Below are 12,008 nucleotides of genomic sequence, written 5' to 3'. Positions count from 1 at the left end.
CACACAGATGAACAAAGGGGACAGTGAACTGTCACGACTTGCCAAGGCAGGAACTCCTTAAGCCATATTGTTTCCACAAACCCTGCATCTTCAAATTGAGGTTTCTGTCTGTTAGAGAAGCTATTTACAGGACTGGATTTTTCCAGAGAGTCAGGAAGAAAGTTTCATTGCTTATATGTAATGATCTGACAGGTATGGCAATGTGTCTGCATTAACCCTCATTCAGAGAAAGCCTTAGCAACTGTTATTTCTAAACTTCTGCTGATACAGGTGCAGTTCTTGCAGGTTGCACTTTAGTTAGCTGTAAATGTTGCTTTACCTTGAGCAGATTTAAACTGATAGCTTTCCTTCATATAAATCCACTGCTTTCCAGTTCACATAAAGTGCAGATCAAACTCTTATTTCTCTTACAGACTTTCAAATATAGTGTGGAATTTTCATTTAAAATTAGTCAGGTGGAGGTTGTGTGTAGTCATTTCCGAGTTTTATATAGGCCAGCCAAGAATACACATTGTACTAAGTGACACAGTAGATATTTGTCTGATAACAAGGTCTAATTTGCATATATTGATCTGCTCAAAAGTCCATAACCTTTGTATTTTACTCCACATTCTTACAGCTGTTGCTTAAGGCTTTGCAGATGAAGCATCAAAGACCTGTTACCTAGGAAAGCTTTCCAGCTCATGAAGGCTGAACAACATCAAAGCTTTCTGTGACCGTTCTTTCTAAGGAGGACAAATAAAATTATTTTACTAGCAGCTTAGTTCCTCTAGATCTCCACCTTGTTCACATTTTTGCTGAGAACTCAGGCAGTTTTCAGCTCATCATTTACATCCAGGAGATGCTATTTCTCCCTCAGTTCCAGTGCTGCTTATCCTGATCTGTTGCTGAATTCTTTTTTTCCTGAAAGTTGGAAGCATGTAAATGTAATCTACAGAAGCTGAAGATCATACTTAGAAGCAGTCTTGGGTTTATAACTGCACAGAGAAAGAGTACCTTGTAAAGCTGTGTGGCTCTAAAGATGTTCAAGTTTATAGCAGCCCTGGCCAGACAATATAGGTGACATTAACAGTGATCCTTTTTGTGCTAAGGACATGACATTTTCCTAGCAATCTGATTTTGCTTTATGTCTTTTTTAGGTGGAAGCTGCATTACTAGAGGTGAGACTCAGTCATTACAGAAATGAATTAAATCTGGAAATGAGATTTCTTTGGATTTTATCATTCAGACTTGGCACCCGAACTTTCAATTTCAGTTTGAGTCAAGGAGGGAACATGAAGCACTGACACATGTTTTTTTCCACTACATCCTTGTCTCACTGAGATTTGCAGACCCGTGGTCATGTCCGTGGAGTATAACCAGTTCAACCATACAGTGCATCTACAGTAGGGCCAATGTTGTGACATGGCCAGCTGTACATGTGTTACACAAATGATTTAACTTCCTCAGGGTGCATGGTGTATATATATATTCTCCATACATTTGCAGTTCATGCCTAGCCGGTCTGACTCTTCCAGAAGGTATAAGGCTCACTGCATGCATGCTAAATAGCACCTGTGTATATACCCCTGCTCAGAAGAGCCCCAGCAAGAAATAAAGCAGTCTTTCCTTGAAAATTAGCTGGTATATATTCCAAAAAAAAGATTATGTGGACAATAAACCCAATTTTAAAATAGTGTTATTTGCCCCTGTAAATTATAATGCTAGGGTTAACTGTACCAAAAAAATGAATATTATTCTGGCAAGTATTTTTGTGGGGGGAAATAAAGAATAAAAGAAATGCAATGTATTAACAAAAGTGAAGCATATTTAAGACACGTTTTTGGGATTAAAGTTTGGCACTATGAGTCCTCTTGTTCAGAAGATATAGTTATTACACAGATAATATATATAAATATACTCATTTATATATATAAATAAATTTATTATATAAAAGAAGAAATCAGTCATTATTTAATTAATTACTCCTTTATAGAATACACGGCCAGTTAAGAAAACAGCTCTGTGGTGCTGAGCTGCCTACCACTGTTAACCATAACAGTACAGTTAGTGAAACCATGACAACAGCAGCATTGAATAGGAACAGCACTGTGGATGGCTTTAAAAAAGAAAGTATTTAATTTTTAATAATATAATCATCTATTTAAAGTAGAAAATAAGTTGTATTATACTTCCAGTTTTAAATTATGTATTTTGTATTATTAGATACCTGGGGAAAAATGTTACTAGGGTTGTTGACATGAAACGGTCACAGTTTGTATTTCTGTGTATAACAGAAGCAAGATTCCATATACAGAAACCTTTTCTTGGTAGCACCACTGTATCATAGGACTGAGCGCAGAGAAACCTTTGCTTGAATTAATGTTTATCTAGAAATGTAAAAACTAGAGACAGGGTCAATTCTACAAGGAATTACTTGTCACTGGAAAAGAGTTGAAACTTGCTATAAAAGTTAGGTGAAGCAGGTAAATACCTGTTTGGGACTGAGGCTTTATCATCTACAGGAAAGCTCTTATATTATTTCAAGAATATAAAGTGTTTCTTGGGCAACAGTATGTAACAGAAGACAGTGCGCAGCAGACTGGCAACCTATCCCGTACGCTTGTAAAGAAAGAGCTTTCCACCCACCCACGCTCAGGGCTTCCTTTGAGTTATCAAAAATGTTACTCAGTGGGCATTTATGTCCTGACCTCAAATGTGGAGACATTTGTGTACTTTTGTGTCTTGCCATTAATACCTATAGTCTGTGCAAAGTCTTGTGGGAAGATAGTTTAAAGAACATGGAAGTTCAATACATTTTCACCCTAGCAGTTAAATTAAAAGATTTATGGAATCTTATCAACAAGCAAGCAAAGTATTAGTACACAGCATTCAAGGCTGTGATTTAAAGCACTTGATACTATTTCCACATGTTGGCACTCATAATGAGCATTAGTTGCTCACAAGCTTGCCTAGCTTTTGAAGTTTCCCTACCCTGGGTGTATGAGCCAGCAGATGAAGACAGACATCTCTGCCTACACTATCTCTGAAACAGAAGTGCAAGGGAATAGAGACACTCGAGTTGAAAGGCCCATCTCTGGATGCAATGATCAGGTTTGTTTTCGTTGATTTTTGGAGGGTTCCTCCCACCCCCCTCTTTTTTTTTTTTTTTTTTTTATGCTACAGATTACTAAACTACACTTCATCTACAACATGAGCTATTACACTGTGGCCTTAGTACTCTAGGTGTCCATTGCTTAACAAGTTCTTTAGTTGATGTTATGGCATGTGTCTGCCTTCAGTATACAGGCTAGAGAACATATAAACTCACAACCTAAACTAGTTGAATATAACTTCATATAAAAGGGTTGCGACTGTCATCTTTTCTGATGTAAGCTAAAAAAATATTTTTTCTTTAGTAGCAGGTATTTTAGAAAATTAGTAAAGTAGTTGTGTGAACAACAGTAAACCACTGAAAACACTACTTTTTCTATCACTGATCTGTGTAAGAACTTTTCTTTTTCTTATGAGCCAATTACAGTATCTTCCATAGTAACCATAAAAGAAAGGAGCTACACAAAGACTGACTTAATTACATACAGACTACTAAATTTTTATTAGGCTAGAGTTACCTCAAAATGTAAACTATTATTTCTATTATATCTCCATAAAGGGAAAATTCAATGTAGTATTAAAGGTTGGGCAGTAAGAGGACAGCATTCAACTACTCTAAAACAAAAGCTGCATCTTTTAGATGTCTTTGGCGATAGTTCATAGAAGTGAAGATTTTTCTTGATTCAGCTGCATTTCACATGTGCCTTTTGGAAAGTGCATTCAAGAGGTCAGTCCGTTGGTTTTACTGGAGGAAATAAGGCCCAAGTGATTCCCATTTTGACTCTTATAACAGGCCAATGATTGAACCATGACAGCCTGCATGCTTTGTTTCACAGGCAGAGATGCTGTACAGTCTTGAGTCAGCAGTATCTTAGTTAATGGAGAAATAGAGGTTATATGACTTTACATTGAAGGCTTCACAATTCAGAAAAAAGATCAGATCAAGCTTGCTAGGGTCCCAACACGCTCATGGTAACTGAAGTGATCATTGTGATCATTCTTTAATAGCTACAACTTCTTTTGCCACCGGCAAGTACCTTCAAAGATGCTGCTAAGCCAGGAAGGATAGTTTTCTTGCAAAACAGATCTATATTACCTCACAAGGGGCTATACTGTGGCCAGAAATGATGTACATTTATGCAAAGAGAGAGGGCAATCAACTTACTGTCTTCATCCAGAGCCTGTGAGGCTTACACAAGGACATTGCATAATTGCAGCCTTTGGACTTGGTGGAACACAGGCATTTCTCCTTTGCTACATTTCTATGAGTGTAAGACTACCCAAAAGGGTAGTGGAAGAGGAAGAATACTTCTCCTAAGCCATCTCCGTCAACTTGAAATATGTAGAGAAGAGAACACAGGTGATGCACTTTGGAGATCAATTACCCAAGCAGCATTCAAGTGTCTTGGCTTTATGGCTAAATATAATTAAGAAGGTACCTTATATGCAAATTATCAAAACACACTTGATTTACTCATTTGCCCTTGAGGCATTACTGAGAAAAACCCTAAGTTAATAGTAATTACCTCTAGAAACAAACTAAACAATGTCTCAACTTATTCCCAAGGGCAAATTCCCTGCATCAGTTTCTGAACTGTGAAGTCTTTAAGCTTAGTCATTAACATCCAATTTAGATATTGATTATGAACCCTTTAATTCTCATTATAGAGCTGCTTATCAAAATCTACCTATGAAGTCTAGCCCTTGCTTCTGAAATTGAGATTTCTGTACCTCACTATACAGATATAGGAATAATCTTTTATTGTGTGTACTTTTAATTAGTTTATCTAAAAACTGTCCATTTGTACTTTTAATTCAGACACAACAAATATTTCAATGATATGTTCATAAGTTATTAAAAGAAACTTAATTCCTTTCCAGACATTATGTAAAATACAACCCTAATGAGGAATACTAAGGTCCTACATTCATGTTTTGTTTTGGAGATATTAATGTTGCAAATTTTTGAATTTCATTTTTCAGTACAGGACTTGTTCTTAACTAGGCTGTTACCAGTTCTATTATTCATTCAGGATTACTCTGATGTAGCAATAAATAACTGCCAAAAAAAAAAATTCTGTTGATTTCACAAGGTTTAATTTCTATTATAACCACTAGCAAGCTATTATTATGTGTCTGGAAGCTTCAACAAATCTATAAATGAAACAGCCTTTCCTAGATATTGGGACTTATTACTACCTATGTTTTTAGATTTGGCTACAGAGAAAAATATTACTATATGAATTTTGACTTTTGCTGATTTGTTGCCTTCATTCTTTTATCTGCAAAATATAATGCATTTGTCTGTTCATAGAATTAACTTTCAATCTTTAAGAATTATATGTAAATGAGGTGAAGATAATTTTGCATGAATCAAAATTAAAATTAAATTCCTCTCAACTTCCTTATGATTGGCAAACATTTCCAGGTATTCTTTTCTAGTACTACCTGTACTATTATTATAGGGTATTATAAGGTAAAATACCCAGTTAAGGTTTTACTGTCTACTTAAAAAAATAGTTTTGTTAAGAACATTGATTTTCTTCTGTTTTATATGGCTAAATCACCCAAGTAATTGTATTAATTCTTGTGTTTTAATATACAAATGAAAATTAGAGGCAAACGAACAGCACCGAGTTACTTTCCTAAAGGAATAAGAAATGAAAGTAATTTATAGCTTTTGATCCAAAGTTTTGGACAGTTTTGATCAATTACCATTGATAAGTTTGCCATGCTGTTATATGGTGGGAGAGTACATAATATGGTGGGTTAGGTGGGAGCCAGGCATTGCTGAACACCAGACTCCTGATGCAGGTATGTGTATTGCAGCGTAGTCACTCAAGATTTGTTAAGTATTCCTGGGCTTTCAAGTAGCTTCATGGAGTTCCCTTTGAAAGTACTTCACCCTTTATACAAATTGGATTCTTCTGCTGAAGAAAATTTAAATTTGTGCTCTAGCCAGTGGGATCTGCACAAAAAGTAGGAGCAATTGTATTACTAGACAACACAATGTGTGGTGAAAACTCATCTACTGGTTATCTGCTTGCTAATTTAATGAAGGATACAAGTGACTTGATCTTGATGATACAGAAGCAGAAGTACATTTTACTGCACTGGGCTATTGCACCTCAGATTCTGTCCTCACCACATCAAGAGTCTAACTTAATTTATATATGATTGTTTGAGTTGATTATATTACATGAATTAAGTAGCTTTGCCGTAATATTCTACTCAGACTCCTGATTGTAGGGTTCACCACTCAACGAATAAATGCATATTATTAGCATCTACTAATGAAACTAATTATTAGCATCCACCCTGAAACACACTAGTGAACACAGATTCCATTTAGTTTTGTAGTTCTGATGCTTAATATTCATAGGGGTTTGGGGGGAAGGTATTTTTCACTTGCATTTAAGGCCAGAAGTGAGCATTAGATCATCTACTCTGACCTTATGTATGATATCTGCCATTGAATTTCAGCCAGTTGATGCCAACTTATTTTAGAGAGACAGAAAGATCAACAGCAGACTGTCTCTTTCTGTCCATTTGAATCGGTGCACAAACAACCTTTTTAAAAATGTGCGTCCCTTTTCTGCTTGACTGTGTCTGGCTTCTAGTTATTATGGTTTATTAAATCTTTTCTTTGCTGAGGTAAAAAGACCTTTAACACCAGGTAGTCGCTTCTCAAGGAAATACTTATGCATTGTGTTAAGTCACCTTTCAATCTTCTTTTTGACATGCTAAACAGATTAAGTTTTTAAGTCTCTTCCTCTAAGGCATTTTCTCTGCACTCAGTGGTTTTTCGTTCTTTTCTCTGCCTGCTCGATTTGTTAAATGTGAACAGCAGTAGAATATGTAGTATTCCAACACTGCAGTCAGCAACATCACCCTGACAGATTAAGTCCCCACTTCTTTGTTTACAGTCAAGGATCAGATTACACTGAGGTTACAGTAAACTGGTTTTCTCTTACACATCCCTTTCAGGATTCCCCTGTCCATGACCAAGGACTGCAATTCATCTTTATAGATGTATAAAGCATTGTTTCTTGAATATCTTCAGCCTGCTGTGTGATCCAACAAGACTGTTTTGTTATTATCACCAGTCTCCAGGTTGGCAGCAGTGTGTCTAAGGACTTTATCTAGAACAGCAATAGAAATGTTTAATAGCAGCATTCAGCTGCTCTCTGCAGAGCCCTGTTAGAAGCATCCTGATTTGATGATTCTATGTAAAAAGATATTCTGATATATGACAAGTAGCTGTTCTAGATCTACTTTATTGAAGCTACTTAATGTTAACTTATTAAAAAACCTGTTGTTGTATGAAAAAACGTGTCAAAAGATCAAGTTCATTAAATTTCCAGTTACCTTTATTCACCAAAACAGTACTCTCATCAAAAGCTGAATATTATCCATGTGAGTATATTATATCTCATATAATTCAAAAACCCTGAAGATTTTGATGAATTTTGAAACAGCTGTCATTGCCACCTGCCTCAATTTCACTAGGACATTTATGATTTTATGGTTGTCATCCCAATTTTTTAATGTGGAGCTTTGGGATGAAAATTGCCTATTTTTTCTTTTTTACACTCTCATCTACATTTCCTGAGCATAGTAAAAAACACTTAACGATGCTTTGTTTCTCTTGTATTATGCTATATATTGTAATATTTAACAGAGAATTTCAGTCAGAAGAAAATAACAGGGAAAATACAAACAAAACCAATGTGCAAGCATAGCATGTGTGCATCTGTATCACCACAAACATCCATTCAAGAGGTAGCCAGACAGATTTTGAAAGTAGCTCGCTGTACTTCCCTATTTTTTTCATTTTTAATTTTGAATATTCAAATAAAAATATACCAAAATAACACTGGGTTTGCAAATAGAAACAAGCGTACAAGTAGGGAAATACTAAAAGAAAAACCTCATGCATACTATTGTTTCCAGAAGTCTGCCACATTTAGATTGCATAGCAAGAAACTACATAGGAAGTCTGTAGAGAAGGCATCTTGCACCATTGGTATCTCAGTTTGTCCCAAATTCTGTTCAAGTGTCACATAAGGAATGAAACAGCAAAACCACACTGTATGATGCAAGGGTAAATTAAGATATATGTTCATGTGGATGGTAATAAGTACACAGCTCAAATATGTTGCCTTGCCAATGTGGTATTTTTGAGTAACGAGATACCTCATAATGTCCCAAAAGAAGTGAAGGTGATAGTGGTCTTGTGAAAAGCTGTCAGTGGCACCAGTGAGCTGAAGTGCCTGCACTGCCTCATGTACCTGCAACAGTGTCACGTACTTGCTCCAGTGAGCTCAGGCTGTGCCACTGCTGGTGAACAATCCTGGAAGTATGTGCATCACATGAAAAATCAGCGGGAGGCATTGTTTCTCCCATAGTATGGGAAATCCTGCAGAATTACCTGGCCAAATAAGATGGCCAGCAAAGAACTGATAAATAGCTGATCTTGTAATGATGTGTTACTTCTCTTGAAAGTAGTGCTAACATGAAATAGATTGAGATACTTCTACCATGAGTCCTACAGGTTGGAGTGGATGAAATGTTCAAGGAGGATCTGCCAGAGACCTTGATTTGACAAAAGAAACTAGTTCTGCATAGCATCTGAGTGACTGACATAGTAGGGTGGTGGAGATAAATCAGTGGAAATGGTCCTTGCCTAACGTTACCAAGGAGCAGCACCAGAACCCAAGGTATAACACCAGAATGCACACTCCTGTACACGTTGACTCAAACTGTGTCAACTACTGCTATGCATGTTGGTCATAGACATAGCGTTAACCTGAGTGTTGTGCAGTTGTTAATAGTAAAGTTACACTAGGTGGCATAATGTGTCACTATTTGCACTTCAAAATGTCACAGAAAGCCAGAACAGCAATTATTCCTCACTGTAAGTTTTACCAAGCAACCTCCTTTAAGAAAGGAGAGGGCAAAGCAGCTGACCTTACTGGAGAGTGACAGTAGTAATCAGCTGATATACAACACCTATCACAGAAAAAAAACCCCAAAGTAACTGGCAAAAATCAAAATGGATGATCATCATTCCACTGGAATGAAAAAGTCTGTTCAAGCAGTTGTGGCCACCATATTACCCATTATTAGTAACCTAAATAAAAGTTCAGGAACAAATTTACAGAGGCCATAAAAATTTGCTATTTACTTGATCCCATACAATATCCTAAGCCAGCTAAGTGAACTTTGGTTTCTGAAAACAAGAAATCAACAACCAGAGAGAAAATCTAGACATATCAATCAGGAGCTGAAAGCTAAACAAAAGTAGGTGAGGAAAAAATCTTCCAGAGCAAAACTTTTGAGTAACTGTAAGCCTCATCTCAGAGGTCTACAGGTTAAAGAACTTGTGCTAGATTTGTTGCAAGTAATTTAGCCAGTATCATATACAGATGACAATCTAACACTTAAAATAAGTTGTAATTTATGGGAAAACCCACAATGTATAATTGCTCAACTTTAATCACCTGTAAGAATAAATTAGAGCATAGTAAAAGTAATTCCTAAATGCGCTATGTGTAGCTAGTCAACTGAGATCATGTAGGGGTTTTCTGTACCCAGCATTTTGAACATCTAAAAATGTTGACTTTGTGCAGATACATGTATTGTCTGAGTTGCTGCTACAGAGGAAAACAGAGATGTACTCTTCTGTTCTTACATATAAATTTGACTTGTTAATGGTCAGAATTTTTACTTCAAACTAACTCGAAAATAATTTAAGACTAGAAGAATATTACTCCCTGTGTAAAGAAAAAAAATACAGCATGCAAATCTGATAAAGGCTTTAAGGTCAGTATTTTGCCTAGCTCCACAAACTAGCGTTTAAGAGCAACACTCTTAAAGGCTGTTTCTAAATCTGGCTACCCAGCTGTATGTATTGCAGGAAGTCACTAAAACTTGGTAAAGTGATGTATCTGTCATGGTTTAACACCAGCCAGCAACTAAGTACCATGCAGCACCTTGCTCACTGCCCCCCATGCCGCTCCCCACCCCCCACCCCCCATCCCTCCCACCCCCCTGGTGGGATGGGGAGGAGGATCAGAAAAAAGGTAAACCCCTTGGTTTGAGATAAGACAATATAGTAATTGAAATTAAGTAAAAAAAAAAATAAAATTAACAATTGCAATGAAGAGGAGAGGGAGAGAGAGAAATAAAACCCAAGGGAAAAAGAACAAACAAGTGATGGACAACACAACTGCTCACCACCCACTGACCAATGCCCAGCCAGTCCCCCAGCAGCGATCAGTGGCCCCCAGCCAGCTCCCCCAGTTTATATACTGAGCATGGCGTTCTACAGTATGGAATATCCCTCTGGCTAGTTCAGGTCAGCTGTCCTGGCTCTGCTCCAGCCCAGTTTCTTACTCACCTACTCATGGACAGAGCACAGGAAACTTGAAAAGTCCTTGACTTAGAGTAAGCCCTACTCAGCAACAACTAAAAAATCACTGTGTTATCAACATTATTCTCATACTAAATCCAAAATGTAGCACTGTGCCAGCTACTAAGAAGAAAATTCTACTCCAGCTGAAACCAGGACAATTTCAAAGTAACTTATCAAAAGTAGTAAAATTCTTAGGTGCCCTTCTTCTTGCCTGAGAATGAGTCTCAAGTAACCAGCTGAACCCCAAGGTTCAAGCAGAAACTATATATAGAGTTTTTTTCGGGGCAACCCACAACAGGCAAGAGCTTCTTGCCTTTTTAACAATAAAAGAATTGAGTACATTACCAATATTGTAGGTGGAAGGATTTTCCAGAACATACAGTGGGTAACATTATTGACTTTCCCTTTCAGGAGAGGTGGGCACAGGGAAAGAAAAGATACGGGAGGAAAACAAATTTGAATGCTCAACAGAGCTTAGCATACAACGTAGCCACAGCTTTATTTAAGCCAAAACTATCCAGCAGCATATAGACTTCAAACTCTGAAAACAGACTCTGAATTCTTCACTTATCATATGTTAAGGGAATTAAAAAGCCAAGTCTTCAGATTTCTCTTCAGCAATTCTGCTCTTTTCTGTTATTGCCTACTACCATATTCCGTGGCTGTTGTGGTAGAGGGTTATAACTGTAGCAGTGACATTGCAGTTAAATAGAAACAGGTGATCTCTGTATGGGAGGCTTAACTGCTGTCAGCATGAAATTGTTTTGCCAGACTCTTAAAAGACTGTCAGTAAAGCCTACAAGATTAACATGCTTACATCCCACGGAACTGCCATAAGGACAGGACACCTACTTCTACGGGTTCCGTAGGAAAATTAACGTAATTTCTTTTGATTTAAAGATTAGATTTTTAAGTTTTAAAGGTAGTGCTGCAGTTCAAAAGTAGCAGGTATTATTCTGTGTTTCAGTAGTAATCAGCACAGAAATCAGAGTAAAATATGCAGGCACACTTGTCTTGAAGATTAGTTATCTACAGCAATGGAGGGAAGATAGATTGGCAAACAGTACCACGTCCTCCTTAACCTGCACCATTCAGGTGTGACACCATCAGAAATGCACTCTTCAGTTTAATGCAGGCATAATAATGATGGGGCTTCAAGAATGAATCGTTTGAGACTGACTGACTCAAAAGTGGAATAATGTGCAATATGTCTGTCACAGATATTATGTCAGCATAATTAAATTGGAAAATGTAATTAATCTAGCATCCCAGATAAATGTGTGTGGATAATTTTAAGTTACACCTGTCCAAAGGCAATGTAACAGCCTGCTAAACAGGGACAGTAGAGTATTTGCTCTTTGCATTGGTTTAAAAGTCTTTGCAAGGTGCTGTCGGTGGAGAATTAGGTGCACAGATTTACTTCAGTATTCTTTTGGGATGCTGCTAATTAATCTGTGACAGGTATGATTCATTGAAATATTTGTGAAGAGCAAATGTT

Source organism: Falco biarmicus, chromosome 1, assembly GCF_023638135.1.
Source record: "Falco biarmicus isolate bFalBia1 chromosome 1, bFalBia1.pri, whole genome shotgun sequence".
Lineage (NCBI taxonomy): Eukaryota > Metazoa > Chordata > Aves > Falconiformes > Falconidae > Falco > Falco biarmicus.
The sequence above is the reverse complement of the archived record's forward strand: the minus strand, read 5'-3'. Positions refer to the sequence as shown.